Source organism: Nyctibius grandis, chromosome 1 (assembly GCF_013368605.1).
Source record: "Nyctibius grandis isolate bNycGra1 chromosome 1, bNycGra1.pri, whole genome shotgun sequence".
Lineage (NCBI taxonomy): Eukaryota > Metazoa > Chordata > Aves > Nyctibiiformes > Nyctibiidae > Nyctibius > Nyctibius grandis.
The window spans coordinates 62,357,279-62,372,540 of record NC_090658.1 but is presented as its reverse complement, the minus strand read 5'-3'; the positions used below and the strand labels follow the sequence as shown (position 1 = coordinate 62,372,540).

Here is a 15,262-nt window from a genome sequence, read left to right as displayed (position 1 = left end):
CCTGCAGTTTTCAACAGTAGGTAACCTAATTTCAAGAAACCAAAAGCAATTGCTAAAATATTTATTGAAATTGCTTTCATGGAAACAATGAGAAAACACTGTAAAAATGTTGAAAATATTGAATCAACATGACTGCTTCTGTATCTCATGAATTCAACAAGATCCTAGGCAACAATAATATTTAGAATAAATATTTTTCTTATGGGAATAGCATTTTCACTCAAATTGACCAGATGATATCAATTAAAAAAACAAAGATTAGATACAGAAAACACATTTACTGACTTAAAAACGAAACTGTACTCCAGTGTGTACAAAGCTTGTAGCTTGTTTAAGATGACATTTACTTTTCCTTTCAAAGATTTTCTTTCATAGGCTTTATTCCCTTACAGTATTTTGAACGAATTTCAATACAAATGACAAAAATCTGTTCACTAAAACTTCAGAAAGCACACACTACTCACTGTAAAATACTGCACACATACTCAAATGTAAAGATTAATATATCAAAGGCAAACCAGTACTGATTCCAAGTTCTGCACTTATGCTATATGCCCACTTTTTTTTTTAAAAAAAAAAAAAGGAAGACAAATAGCGAAATAAATAAATAAAAATCAGTGATACAAAAATACAGTAACTTTCTACGTAATACACCATCTGTTCCACCAGAAAACCATGCTGCAGCAAGCCACAGGGGCTACGGCTATGAAAAGCCCTTGCAGAAGAGCCAAGCACTGTAATGAGCAGTTTCGGAAGCTGTGGAAAACCATTCCAGCCACCAGAGCGAGGCGGCAGCCTGCGACGTGCTCCGCGGGAACTCGCCGTGCCCCCATCCCGCAGGCTGCGGGGACCCAGGCTGCCACGATGTCCTCAGAGAGCTCCCCAGATCTTGCAAGCCCAGGGTCAGAGGTTTACAGCGGACCAGTAAAGCCAGGCAGCGCTGAGGAGCAAGTGATAGTTGTTTGAGGTTGTGGTGTTTTGCCATGGCTTTTTACGGGAAGTTTTGTCTCCAGAGTTACGGTAAACTGGATTTCCCCAACTCCTCCACAGACCACACCTCCACTGATGCTGCTCCCTGCTCTTGTACTACGAATCTAGTATCTGCACACAGAAATAGCTTCCGGAACATGGGAATGGGCACCCTAATACGCCTGCTACCCCGAAGGCTCATTAAAAATAGGAGCTGCTCTTGCATGCCAGATGCTTGCTCACTATTGTGTGCCTTACAGCAAATGAATTGCGAGTCTTCCAGCCGCTCAGGCAAAGAGGCAGGCAGGAGAAACCCAGATCAAAGAAGTACTAAGGGGTGCTCTGTTATGGTTAGGAAGGCCAATTAAGGTGTGCGTCCCTCTGCTTCCAGCTGGCAAAGTCTCAGGTACTCAGGATTATGTAGTAAGAATTTACTTCTGCCACTTCTATTATTATTCATTAGGTGCGTGTTGAAAAGGTATCCTACCTTTCCAGCCTTTGGTTGCAATATCACACCAAATACAGGCTTTAGGGCAAGGTCTGAGCTCTTTAAACCACGCTTGTAAAGGCTTTGTTTTTGCTCTCCATCACCATCCCCGGAAAAAAAATGATGGAACTGCAGAATCCTGGGCAATTAGGAGACCATACCTGGACTGGAGGGAATTCATGAGCCAACACATTGTCATAGCTCTCATTAATGAAATAATAAACTGTGCAATTACAGTGGGTTGTACACATACCTCAGGGTATGCAGTAAGGCACAAATTTAGAAATGGAATGTTTCCAACAACCAACAACAACTTAAACAGGCAAGGATCCTTATCAAACAATTAGGTTACTCAAGAACTACTCCAATAACTGGCCCTTTTTGCCCAAGGTTATGCATTCTAAAATCATGTCATAAGCTTTGGTTGATCTGGGCTTTTTCCTCTTCCTTTTTTATTTTGTTTGTAGTATTTTAAAAAAGAAAATAGCTCATCTCCCATCTAATCAACCCATCAGGTGCAAGAGTCTTTCAAAATTACATCTAAAAATGGGAAAGTGCAAAGAGAAACCCACTTATTAGTGATAAGCCAATTCAGGTCAGTGCTACTGGGCTTCAGATGGAGGACTAGATACATAGGACAGATAGGTTACATAAGAATGAAACATCACACTAGAACCTTGCAAACCTATTGTAAATATTGTTTTCTTGTGTCTTTTTAATGCTGAACTGTACCAGAAGCAGAAAAAGAAAAAAAAATCTCTGAAATTATGCCACTTGAAACAAGAAGGTATCAGACCTCATTAAAAAAAAAAAATACCAAAATGACATCATGCACAAACTGAAATGAAATGCAAGTTTCTCACATCTTAACAAGCAGTTCCAACCCCAGATAATGGGATTTCACTGGGGAAAAAAGGGTACGGTACAGTACAGGTAAGGTACAGTCCAGGCTCCAAGCTCAAAAGCTCTCCTGGAACTACAATGCCCTCAGGAACCCAGCAAGTTCTCTTCTCAGATGGGTTATAACCACAAAAAAAAAAGCCAAAACCACAGCTCTAAGCCACTGTCATTTCCAACACTTGTACCTAAGACTCCACGCATTTTATATTCAAATCACAATGAAAGCACCTTGGGGTAGACAACATATCTTTACTCTTTCTTTCCAAATTACCTTATACCATCTGGCAATGTAACAATCACTTCTGTTGAGAGTGCCTTTTGTTTTGCATCTTCTCTGCCTGAAGTATCCAGAGGCTATTTCCATGTAGACAGTTTTTCCAATTTTCTCACCTAGTGTTACTATATCCACCGAAGAGCGAACCTTGCGTGCTGGAGGTTTCCATTTATAGGCTGAGACAGTCACAAGGAGCACTATTTCAGCAGTGCAAGTCCTATCTACAGTTGATGGCAAAATCCTGGCCTCATGAAAAAAATCCATAACAACTTGCCATTCTGCACTTTTACTGGAGTTAGGATTCGATCCAAAAATGACAGAGTTTTCATTTTATTCACAAGAGACGAGGCAGTTCACATGGTAACACAAGCTGTGCCCAGCACAGTTTGGTGTCGTCTTCTCAGCTCTGGGGCACTGATTAGAAAACTGTGAGATGAGGGCAAGACGGTTTTACGCTTGACACCAGAGAAAGTGGAGGTGAAGAAACAAGGTAACAAGTGTTGGCATGATGCAAGTGTTTTTTATGATATCTTTCATTTATATGATCTATTTACACACAGAGTCTGTTCATGGATTGACTTTCTGGTCACATTTCTACAGTCATGAGACCTGGCACCACTAGTTCAGCCATGGCACTGAAGTGTGTGTCCTACCAGCGGGGTGAGGGTTCATGAGCACCACACACAAGTTGTCTGTCATGAACCACCAATGACAGGGACTCAGAAACGATCCTTTAACCTTCTGACTAGGCTGATGATACGATTAGGTCCTTCAGAAACAAGAGGATATAAAAGGAATTCAAAGTGCTTCGACTCCGAAAGCAAACATCTTCAGGGTCCAGCAAGACGTGACCTTGTCTGAATCAGTCACAGGCAATAAAATGGGCCATGCTCAGTTACTGACTCTGCTGGCATCACTGTATCAGCAATGTACCAGGAACAGTGAATAACACCTTAGAAATATCACCTGGGCAGATTCTGATACCCATTGCACCCAAGTGAAACCACAACAGTTCATCATAGAGAACTAATATGATTTTTTTACCTGTTTAACAAAATGTGGCTGTGTATATGCATCTATATACACACTTGTGAAATAAATGCTAATACTCACACATAAATAATGCAAATAAGTTTATTTAAATTATTTTCTTTGATAATTAAATAATAGCAGAAGTTGAACCTACATTGAATCTAGGACAAATCTTCCTCTCAGTGACAAACAAGCCAGACAGGCAACCACAAGCTCTCATGAAATTATTCCAGGTATATTGCACTGTGAAGGAGACAGAACATGACCTGAAGCAAAAGCTATGATCACATAAATGTACGTAAGTGTATATGTATATACTTATATATACATGCTTAAATATTTCTTCACGCAATATAACAAAACCCAACAATTTTCTGGTGTAATCTGTTTATTTTTATGGGAAAACATCAAAGTCGGAGCCAAAAAATGCATCTTTGGCTGAGATAAAAACACAAGTGTAATCTCATCATCTGGATGTGACACTGTCTGAATTATGTAATGAAACTGGGAAGCATGGCTCTCTTTTCTAGTGTGTGAGTCTGTAAATAGCCACAAAATCTATTTATTACACTCTTGGCTTGCCAGACAACGCACTTGATTGAGAAGGAGATAGTCAAAATGGGTTTCATTTATTCCTCTGCTTGCTAGTTAAGTGGGCTGAACTATTGACCAAGATCAAATGATACTGCAACTAAATTAAATCACAACAGTGCATAAGCAAATGTAAAGAGAAATACCTGCAAGCATTGAGCAAGATAAGAAGGCATTGTATTCTGTGTATAAATTAGCAGTGGAGATGTCAAACCACAGAAGTTGGAGGATGCTACCACTGAATCCAAGATGGTGCCTTCTATCGCATCTTAGTTACGCATCAAGATATGCTTGTACAACTTGTGACTGGACAGAGATTTTAAGGCTGTAGTATTAAAATTCTTTAGGTTGCACATTTAATGTTTGAGGGAGACTTGATCTGATAAAAATAAGTTCTTGTAGGCAATTATAATCCACTGTCAGTCACATTCAAACCTCCCCTCCCCATCTTATCTTCCCCTCTAGGCTTCATTGTCAACCAGCATACATCCAAAAATGTGTATTTAGCATCCTTGTTTTCTTCTTTAATTACTAAGGCTGTGAGAGAGAAAAAGAAAATTAAAAGGTTTCTCTCATAGTCACTCCATTTGTGGAAAATATGCTGCACTGAAGCTTTGGAGAGGCGTGCATAAAAACTCCATCGTCCCATGTGTCTTTCTCTTTCCTGCCATGCAGAGGGTGATCTGGGGAGCAAGGGAAGGAAAGTCAGGGTATATCTACTCAAAGCTACTTCACCATTACTACAGAAGAACAAGCTAAGACCCCAGACACACCACTATAAAGCATCACATAGAGGACACAGATGAAAACTTAAGTAGATGTTCTTCTCCCTGTACACTTATCTTTTACAAGTGAATGCATTCAGGCCAACCTGATGTCATGGAAGATTCAGGTTTATCAGCTCTGGATGCTGAAATCTGTACAACCCAGAAGCAAAACAAGCATTTCCAAGGTGGTGTAGAAACGCACCTTGTCCTTGCTCCAAAAGAGGAGTTTTGGAGGATCTGACATGCTTTCATTTCCTTGTCTATTACTTTCTCACCTCTCTGCCAAGCCTGTTAGTAAGAGCAATGTACAGAGTGATTAATTTTTGTGCACAAAGAGATTGCTAACTAATTTAATAGAATCATGGAACGGCTATATGGTAACAGTTTTCAACTACTAGTGAGCCGAGCTAAAAACAAAGCAAAGAAAATGAAGGTACTGTATGTCATCGTTTTGTCTCCTGACATTTCACAGACCAAAGGCCTGTCAATAACAAATCAGACCAAAGGAAGGTGCTGTGGGAACCTTCATACTACTGTGTATCAGTTCCAACTTACAACCTCACTCCTTCACAAAAACACAGCTGACTCAAAACTGCCCTACTAATTACTCCAAATTACGTAGTATTTTTACTAATGCATGGCTGGTTCTGGAGTTTTTCACCGATAATTAACATTACCCACTATGATAAACGAGGTCAAAGATGAGTACAATTTGTGTATTTTTTAATTAGTAATTAACTAAATCAGATTAAAAAAATAAAAACAGATGTAAACAATATGTAACAACACGTATCAAACATGAGAGAGAACTTACTAGACTAACTTTATTGTCCTCTGCATCCCAACATTTTGCCACCATCCCAACCCACCACAGAGGCAGCAACACTGTGTTTGGCATCACTCTAGTTCTAAAACAAACACCTTCCTGTGAGTTTGTATTTCACTAAAATCATGCTAACATCACTAACATCACTTCACTAACATCATTTCCTACTCAAGCGTATTATATAAATGACTCCTTAGCCGTACACTTATCCCAAATTTCTTCAGATGTATTAGTAACATCTTGCTAAGTCTGTATCAAAATTCAAGTGCACCTCACAGAATTAAATATATGTAGCTTATCCATTACTAAGCCTTAAGAAAACAAATATTCTAGTTGAGCAGCACTGTGAAAATATCCACTAGCTTTTAGAGGAATTTTGCTAGTATTGGAGGACCAAGCACAAAACAATGGAACAGGCTGCAAGTTGTTTGACACAATTTTACTAAGAATGTTGGAAGTAATTATATCTATCACATAGCTTTGCAGAGATTTTAAAGCAAAATCTCTCTTTACTCTAAGAGCTTAGTACCATGACCTCTCCTGGCGATCAAAACAGACTATCATATCACACAGCATCAAGATGTCCAACTTTATAGTCTCAAAGTTCATAGTTAAATCCTACCTTTACCAAAGTGTAGAAACTTTTATTGACTTAAACAGGATAGGGAATTTTGCTGTCAGAGTCTACGAATGTCCAGTCAAAGATACATACCTTTTTCACTAAATAACTATGTTCTTTCAGACAAACACGGGGAAAAACCTTTCATAAGCAGCTTCAGAAACCATGTTCATAAACATAACTGATTTTAAGTGGGAAAAAGTCAAAATTAGTCCATCTCTACTGTTAGAGAAGACCATGAATTGTACTCGATTCCCTCTTCTACAACGTTAACAAAATAGTTTTAGAAATTCAAATCTCAAGGTGAATCAGTGTTCACCGGTGTCACAGAGGACCCAGTTAAACACTGCCAGCATGCACAGATCTCAATTAACCAGGGGCCTGCATTACTCTCTAGAGTATCTCTTTTCCATTGCTAATGCTTGTACAGAAAGAAATAAAAACACTCTCAAACCCCACATAAATTGACAACAGTTAGTGCAAAGAAAGATATATTTTTCAGCTAACTGAACTATTTTAGCTGTCTTTGAAAGACAAGGAACATGAAACTCCACATACTTTTAGGACTTTCGTAAGCATACTACACTCAAAATGAACTACACTGCCCTATGAAAACTGCTAATAGATACCAGCAACTTAGTCTCTGTTCAATGCTGACTTCAGTCTAAACTTCTCTGTTCAATACTGACTTTGGTCTAAACTAAGCAGTTTTTGCTCTAACTACATAGTGTCATGTCTTGTTGTCAAGGAAGGGTAAACCCAGTTATTATTTCATGCTATTCCTTCTTGACACACTACACGTTTTGTTTTAATGCAAACCACAAATACAAAATACATAAATACAGAGATTGGGCCATTTATGTTATTTAAATGAAAAAAAAAAAAAAAACAAAACAATATGCAAGAAAACCCCACTGTCTAATAAGACTAATTCTGAAAATCCTGATCCTGACCTGTTAAGATTTTTTTAAACATAGAGCTCCTTTCTGCCTAAGCACAGATATTACTCTATGGGGAAACTTCTCATTAAATAATATTATTTTTAAAAAAATAAGCATTCTGCTCTACTAAATTCTCCGAGAGCATATCATGTCCTACAACATGTAATTGGACATTTCTTTCAGCTTTTTAAATTGCTGGTTAGAGAACATCCAGTATTACTCCATATTCATAAATCACTTGACAAGGAGTACACCCAAGCTCTGAGAGTCCACCACCAAGCCCAGAAGAGGGAAATTCCAGGAACTCCACCAGGGTTTGGGGAGGCGGAGAGGATTAAGTTAGCCCAGTCAGGCCAACAGCAATACTAATCTCTGTAGCCCAAAAAGTCTAAACTTCACTATAAATTACAGAAAATAATCTGGGGGTTTTCTGCTTTGTTTTTTCATGAGCATTTTCTTATGAAGAAGGTCAAACCCGACTTTACTGCATTACCTTTAAAATGTCACCTGACACTGTAATTTCAATTCCCTTTAGCTCCTCCAGTTTTCACTTTTCTACTGAACTGAACTATACATGCAAATTACCTAACTGCTTTCCTTTGTATGAAATTTCCAATAAGCCAGTAACTAAAAAAGAAACTTTCTGTAGCAATCAAACCTTGAGTTCCTCCTGTATGACACAACAGCAATTAAAGCCTGCCTTTCAAAAAATACTGTGTATCCTTTTTTTCCCTCCTTTGGCAGCTTACATAAATCAGAGATTTTAGCCAGAGCTGCAGCAGTTTGTTACAACTTAGTTAAGTTGCAATGAAGTGAACTTACATTTTTAAGAACCCGGATATTCTTTACAGTTTTTTTTTGTGCAGGCTGAAATTTCTTGTATATTAAGAGTTGCATTTTTCAGACTCTGTAAACATATTAGGACAGAATTGTCAATCACAAGAAAAAACAAAACAAAGAAATAATTTTCTGTTAAATACAAACTGAGGTGCAACAAAACAAATCCATGTGCGCATAAAGTGGCCATAAACCCATTACCAACTACATTATTACATTACTTATGGCTTCTGTATCAGTTTTAGAAAGAACTTTTCTGTTGAGACCAAGTCTACACTGACAGAAGTAGAATGTGCATAAACAAACTGAGAAAAATGGATCTAATCACTATACAAACTAGTCGCATCAGCGTAACCATGTGCTGGGGGAATTTATATCAGATAATTACGTCCGCACTGGTACACTTTAAGAATATTATCACCTAAGTAACTGGTACATTTTTTCGTAGGTATGCCCTGAGACCCCCATCTAGAGAAAGGGGAGGAAAAAAACAACATATAGGTTTTTCCTTACTGATATATAAATCTAAGAAAAAGTAAAAGGCAATATTCAGTTTCAAGAAGCCATAAAAGAGGCATGCGCAGGGCAGAACAAGGAAATACAGAAACACGAGCAATGCTGTGACCATAAACAGTTGTGGTCCACACTCCACTGCTATTACCCTGGCATACAGAGAACAGAGAGCAACCGTTTTGCAGATGTACAAAACGTGCCTGAAGACAAATGAAAATAAGCACCCGGAATCCACAAAACTTCCTCAGAACAAGAAGAAACTCTTACGTTTAGACCATATTAATGATGGTGAGAAATTAATCACAAGACAATAAAAAAAAGGCAAGAGACTCTTAATTTGACAGGCAAAGTACGTCTTCTGATTATGTCACATTGGGGATTTGGAAACACCGCATCAGATTGTTTTCCCTACCCATACCCATACCCCTCTCACCCCTTTTCCATGCTCGTAGCTTTGTGAGAGAGATTTCTGGGGACAAATCTTACTGAGGGCAACCTACTACAAATTAGTGGTTAGGCTAAAGTCAATTGTTTTATTTATGAACAAAAGTTCAGAATGCTAAAATTAGATGTACGTGGTGCCTCCCACTTGATATTTCAATTAAGAAGAAAAAAAAAAAAAATCAGATGTTTCCAGAGATTAACATACTCTTTATGTCACCTCACTGATGATTTCTTGAGGTCCAAGTAGGGGACTTAGTTGGTCATCATGGAAAAACTTCTTCTACTTCTATTTACGATGGATTTTTGCGCTCAGGCTGTCAGACCAGCACTTTTACAAGTCCTAATTTCACTTGACAATGAAAAATATGGCCCCAATGAATTGTTTTTTAGTAAATTTCCTGATGAAATAGAACAGTTGTTGCAAAGTCTTATAAAAGATGTTTAAGCCCCAAAAAGAGAAACAAAACTGTACAAAGCTGCTATTTCCTATTAAAATGGCACAGCCAGCTTGAAACTTTCATTCTTCTGTGATAATTCTGTGCTACTTTAATTAAATGTAGCATCCAAAGTTACTGATTGAAACATGTGAAAAATACTATTCTCCTTTTTTCATCTGTGATTCTGTGATGTAGCTTACACTTCCCCTTGCTGTTTCTTCACTTCTTCAGGAACTGCTAGACAGTTCCTTCTACTGAAGAAAAAAAAAAAACAGTCGAATTACAGGAGAAAACCAAATAACTTCAAAAATAATTATTTTAATCTGTAACATACTACCCAGAGATGTTGTTTAAGAAATCTGTTAATAAAAAAATAACCTGCCTCTTTAATAAAAGAATTTTTAAAGCAGTTTCCTCATAACTTATCAGACCTTTTTCAAATAACAAAGGTATGCAGCCTCTGCACTCAACACTTCTGTGGAGGTCCCAAGGGTATCAGCAATTAACTCTTGCTGAAGAGTTTAACCCATCAGATCTAATAATAATAATAATGTATTCCTCCTGCTAGGAGGACCAATAATTTAAAACCACACACTGTCAGGTTCACCTCTTCTCAGTGACTGAGGTAAGATGGGTGAAACATTTTAATCTCTCTTTACCCTGCGTGAAGGCCTCTGATGTGAAGAACCAACTTTTGCTGGGCCTGATTTATGTTAGGACCTAAGACAGGCAGAGGAAGCTAGTGCTCAGCTCTGGCAATTTACCTGGAATTCTTACGTAGAATCAAGTGAGAAATACATGGAAGTAGTACTTGCTGAGCTCTACTTACACAGCTGGATGGATAACTATCAGTATAACCAACCACAGCTTACTACAAAGCCCCACCATACTCAAATTTGAAAGACAGCTTGCCGTATTTCATAACTGTCACTTGTATATTCTACAGCAATGTTCTCAAATAGCAAGCAGTTTTCTGTTTGATGGGTAAGTATTGCAGTATTTCGCTAGGTAAACCACTTCTGCCAGACACACAGCTCCTACATTCCCATTACCAATATGGTTAAACTTCAAAAGTAGTAACTGCCTCTGCTGATGACTCAAAAACGATGAGGAGAGGGACATGCAAAAATGGTACTCATTGCTTTCATTTTTGTTTAAATCCAATTCACCTTAATTCTTTTAAAAACAAGCACCTAAATAAATGAATAAACAAAGAAGTTTAACAAAATGCTCAACAATAAATTCCCTGCTTTAAAAACTTCCAGCTTAGTTACAAATATGCGGACCAGCGTCATAGGCTTACTCTAACTGAGTCCAGCCAATGATATTAGAAGTAGTTAAAAGTCAAAAAAGAATGGCCTTGTAGGGTGCCACCACATAAACTAAACATGATATACTGCCAAGCACTCAAGCAGACACATGTACCATTATTCAGCAAGGACCACATGAATGCATATGGCTGTCTGTTTTGTCTTCATAGTAACAAGATTTGTAAACAGATCTCACATATGAGGCAATCTAGTCACTTGAGAATCTAAAAATCTGCCTTTGTAAAGAAGCGTTCTGCACTATTGCCACACAATTGGACTTAGATACACAATTAAAAGTCCTCTACGGCTGTGCTTTGGGACAAGTGCTGCTCAATTTTATTCTTCTCCATAGCAGTGATGTTTTAGCATGCCACCTCAGCCAGGATGTATACGCCTGCTATGCCAAATAGCCATTGGAAAATAACATCAACACAATAGCCTATAAAACATTAAAAATTTGGATTGTTCTATCAACAAAAATAATGACACCCTGACTTTGCACCATACACCATACCACTGCAGCCTTTGCACAGCTGAAAACCACAGTAACCTTACACATATTTCCAGATGACCGTAGTAACTTTAAAACTCACATGGAAAAAACCCTCTCTGTCTAAGCTACAGCACTACCATTTTTTTTTTCTTAAAACGAGGCAAAGCAAAAAAAAAAATCATTAAGAAAGTTTCAGATAATTCACATCTTAAGTTTCAGAAGTATCTCCTGACTGGAAGGAAAGATTTAACATCTAACTGTAAATAAACATAACCCCCAGGTTACCGGGCATCTATCTAAACACGTCCACATGTTGCAAACCTAACAGGCAGAGACTCTCCTATCTTTAAAAACAGATGCACATTTTCAGCATGTCTGCGTATCATTTTTACTATCAAAATACTGAGGATTCTGCACTGCGTCCTTATAATCTCAGGAGCAAATGCCTCTGCTAGTCAGTGGTAATTCACAACAACAACAGAATTTAAAAACTGGGCCCACTGAATCTCTACCTTGTTAGACCAGTAGTTCTTTCAATTTAGTAATTACTGTAATTGCTCGGTGTCCCCAGAACTCCTAATGACGACCGGAGCCCCCTTGCGCTAGGAGCTGCACGAACACGGAACAGGAGGCACTATCTGCACACCCAGCTCTACTCCATGGAGTAGAGTAACGCAGACCTAGCGATCAATGGTTGGCTTTTGCCATCCCGACCACTTGATTTAATTCTTTCATAGTATAGATTTACTGGGGGGGGGGGAGGGGGAGTAGCACCCTTGACTAAGTAGGCATAACACGTTTTCTGTATTATTTAATAATGTACAAAACCAGACAGGCTTTATATTAAAGTTGACTTCATTTTAAAATGAGAGAAGGGAAATTATTTAGCAAAATATTTCTGATGAAACTCATTAGTATTTCTATTAGGTTAATTTAAAAGGCTATTTAAGAATTATTGTAATAAAAAAACCCTTTTCAGAAGGAGTGTAATTTCTGCAATTACCACACGAAGGAAGAAAAAAAAAAAAAAGCCACCTCAAAATAACGTTTGACCATTACTGCCAACTAATAAGAAAAACAGAGAGCTCTTTTTCTGGGAAATTAAGCTCAGAGGGCTTTTATCGTTGTCCCGGGGCGAGCCCCGGCCGCCTGCCCGCGGAGACAAGGCGGGCTCGCCGGCGGCCGGCCGAGACACCGGGCCAGGCGGGCTGAGGCGGCGGGGCCTCCCGCCGGCTTCCCCACCCGCGGGCCGGAGCTCTTCGGGGCACCGCCTGGAACACAGCCATCACCTCCTTCCCCTCCACCTCGGGCTCCCTCCTCACCGAGGGGAAGGCCGTGCCGCCCGCCAGCCCCCGACACGGAGGTCGGAGCGAGGTGCGGGGCATCACCCGGGCTTTCCCGTCCCCGCGCCGCTTCCCCCCAACGCCGGGGACGCGGCCACGCAGCCCGCGGCGTCCCCGCCTGCCTCCCACCGCAGCTGCCCCCCCGCACGGCGCGGTGCCGGCTGAGGTGTCCCTGCGCGACAGGCGCGGACGTGCCGCTTACATAATGCCCGCCGGCCGCACACGTACCCCGCGTTACATAAGGGACCGTGCCCCCACCAGTCCCCGCGCCGCCGGCCCCCGCGGCAGCCCCGCGGAAGGAGGCAGGGAGGGCCCCGGCGGCGGCCCCGGCCGAGCCCCTCGTTAACCCCCTTCCTGTGGCGTTTACACGTCATGGAACATTCCCGGAACGGGCCAACGTCCCACCCACTTCAGGGAACAGTCACCGCGGCGCAGCGCGCACACACGCACCCCCGGAACGGCGGCGGGTCTCCCCGCACACACGCACACCTCCTCTGCCCGCCGACCCCCCCGGCACCCCCCGCGGGGACGTGCTGGCAGCCGCAGGCACCCAGCCGCCCCGGCTGCTCCCGCCGCCCTGCGCGCTGCCGCGCCGGGTGCCCACGGGCGGGCCCCCCCTCCCGCAGGGTACACCCCCCCCCCCGCCGCCGCAGGGCGCCGGAGGCCGCGGAGAGAGCCCTGTCGGGGCGGCCCCCCCGCGGGCGTCTCTCCCCGTCGGTGACCGTGCCCATTGCCCGCCGCGGGAGGGGATTACGCAAGGCCGGCTGCTCCTCATCTGCATACACTTACAAGCTGGGTATTCCCCGCATTTCCTAACGGCGTGTCACCGACAAAGGCCTGGACTCGGACCCGGCCCCCTCCTGCGCCGGCTCAGCGGGGCGCCGGGCCGAGCCGGGCCGGGGGAAGGGTCGCCGGCTGTGGTGCCCTGGGGTCGGTGCCGGTGACTGCCAGCGGCCAGAGCTGCCGCCACAGAGGTGATTTACCAGTCCGGCGGTTTTACAGCCCCGCCGGCTTCCCCCGCCCCTCCCGCCGCCTGCCCTCCATTTACCCCTGCAGCCCCAGGGCCGGGGGGCGCCCGGCGGCAGCGGCGCTTGGAGCGCTTGCGTCAGACCCCCCCGCTTGGCAAGCGCCCTCCGTGCCGCGGCCCGAAACCCAGCCCCGCGGCGCCCCGCACCCGAGCCCCGCCGCCGGAGTGCCCCCCCCAGCCGGCAGCCGCCCCCCGCCGGCGGCTCGGCGCGGCTGTCAGCTGGTGCCGGTGACAGGGGACTTGCGGCGGGCAGGGAGGAGGGGGGCTGCCCGCAGCGGCCGCTGCTGCTCACCTGGAAAGTCACCGAGAAGGAAGGAGGGAAGCCCTCCCGGTGCCCTTGTTGTTGTTGCTGCTGCTGCTGCTGATCCCGCCGGGCGCTCTGGTGGCTCCTTTGCTAAGGGCTTGCCGGGAGCGAGGTGCCTCGCGGTGCTTCTTTATATATACAGACAGACAGATATTCCAGCGGCCAAGGGGCGCCCGCTTCACGCATTTATCTCACGGCAGGTCATTCCTCTCTCTCCCTCTTTTTAGGGAAGGATCATCACCATCGCCCTGACAGTGTGGCGGAGGGGCTGGTGTTGCACGGGGGAGAGGCGGAGGCCCGGGCGCCGCAGCCCGCCCCGGCCGCGGCGGGAGGGAGCGCTCGGCGCTGCGGGCGGCTCTGCCGGGCTATTCCTGGCACCACTTCCCAGAACAGAAGTTACAGGGCGGCGAGCGCGGAGCGAGCGCGGGGAGCGCGCCGCCCGTGACGTCACCGGGTTCCCCCCGCGCGCCGGCAGGGAGCGAGCGGGGCGCGACCGGCAGCGCCCCGCGGCGGGGTGATGGGCGCTGCCCGCCCGCTCGTGCGTGCGTGTGTGTGCGGTGTGCGCGGGGAGGTGGCGAGGGGAGCGGTGCGCCGTGCGGCCGGGGCGGGGAGGCGGGAGGCAGGGCTTCGGCGGGCGAAGCCGCGGCCTCTCCCCGCCGGCGGAGACCGCCGCTCCCCCTCCCCTCCCCCGCCCCGCCGAGGGAACTCCCAGGAGAGCCAGCCCCGACTTGCCCTGCACCAGCCGCGCGTCCGCCCGCCCTCCCGCCCTGAGAATTTCCTCCGAGGACGCGGGATCCTCCTGCCCCCTCCCGCCGCTTCCTTTCTTTCCCTCCCCCGGCCCCTCCGCTCCCGCCTGGTCAAGATCGCGGTATCTGTCAGAGAGAACAATACAGCGCCGGGGCTCCCCCGTGCCGGCCGCCGGCCCCAGCTTCGCAACCTGCCTGCCGGCAGCGCCCGCCCGGCCCCGACTGGCGCCTCCGAAACCAGGCACGGCTCTGCCCGCTGGGGTGACGGCCACCCCGGCCCTCGCTCACCACCAAGTACACGGCCCTTTAACAGGGGCACAGCGGCACGGCGGGGCTCGCCACCGCCCCGGATGGCGGGCAGGCAGGCAGGCAGCCCGCCGCACGCACTCCAGCCGCCACGGG

At 44.7% G+C, this 15,262-nt stretch overlaps 1 protein-coding gene across 3 annotated transcripts in view; it reads right to left on the bottom strand.

Moving 5' to 3' along the window:
• The window catches only part of HIVEP2 (HIVEP zinc finger 2), a 149,825-nt gene extending 135,341 nt beyond the window's left edge, over positions 1-14,484 (bottom strand). For 2 of the 3 annotated variants that reach the window (XM_068416870.1, XM_068416897.1), the window contains exon 1: positions 14,103-14,484. The gene's annotated coding sequence lies outside the window, so the exon portion shown is untranslated. Of the gene's footprint in view, positions 1-13,011; positions 13,127-14,102 lie in introns of those variants that run through there. The other variant, XM_068416880.1, reaches the window with a different exon arrangement.
• Positions 14,485-15,262: the final 778 nt, after the last annotated feature.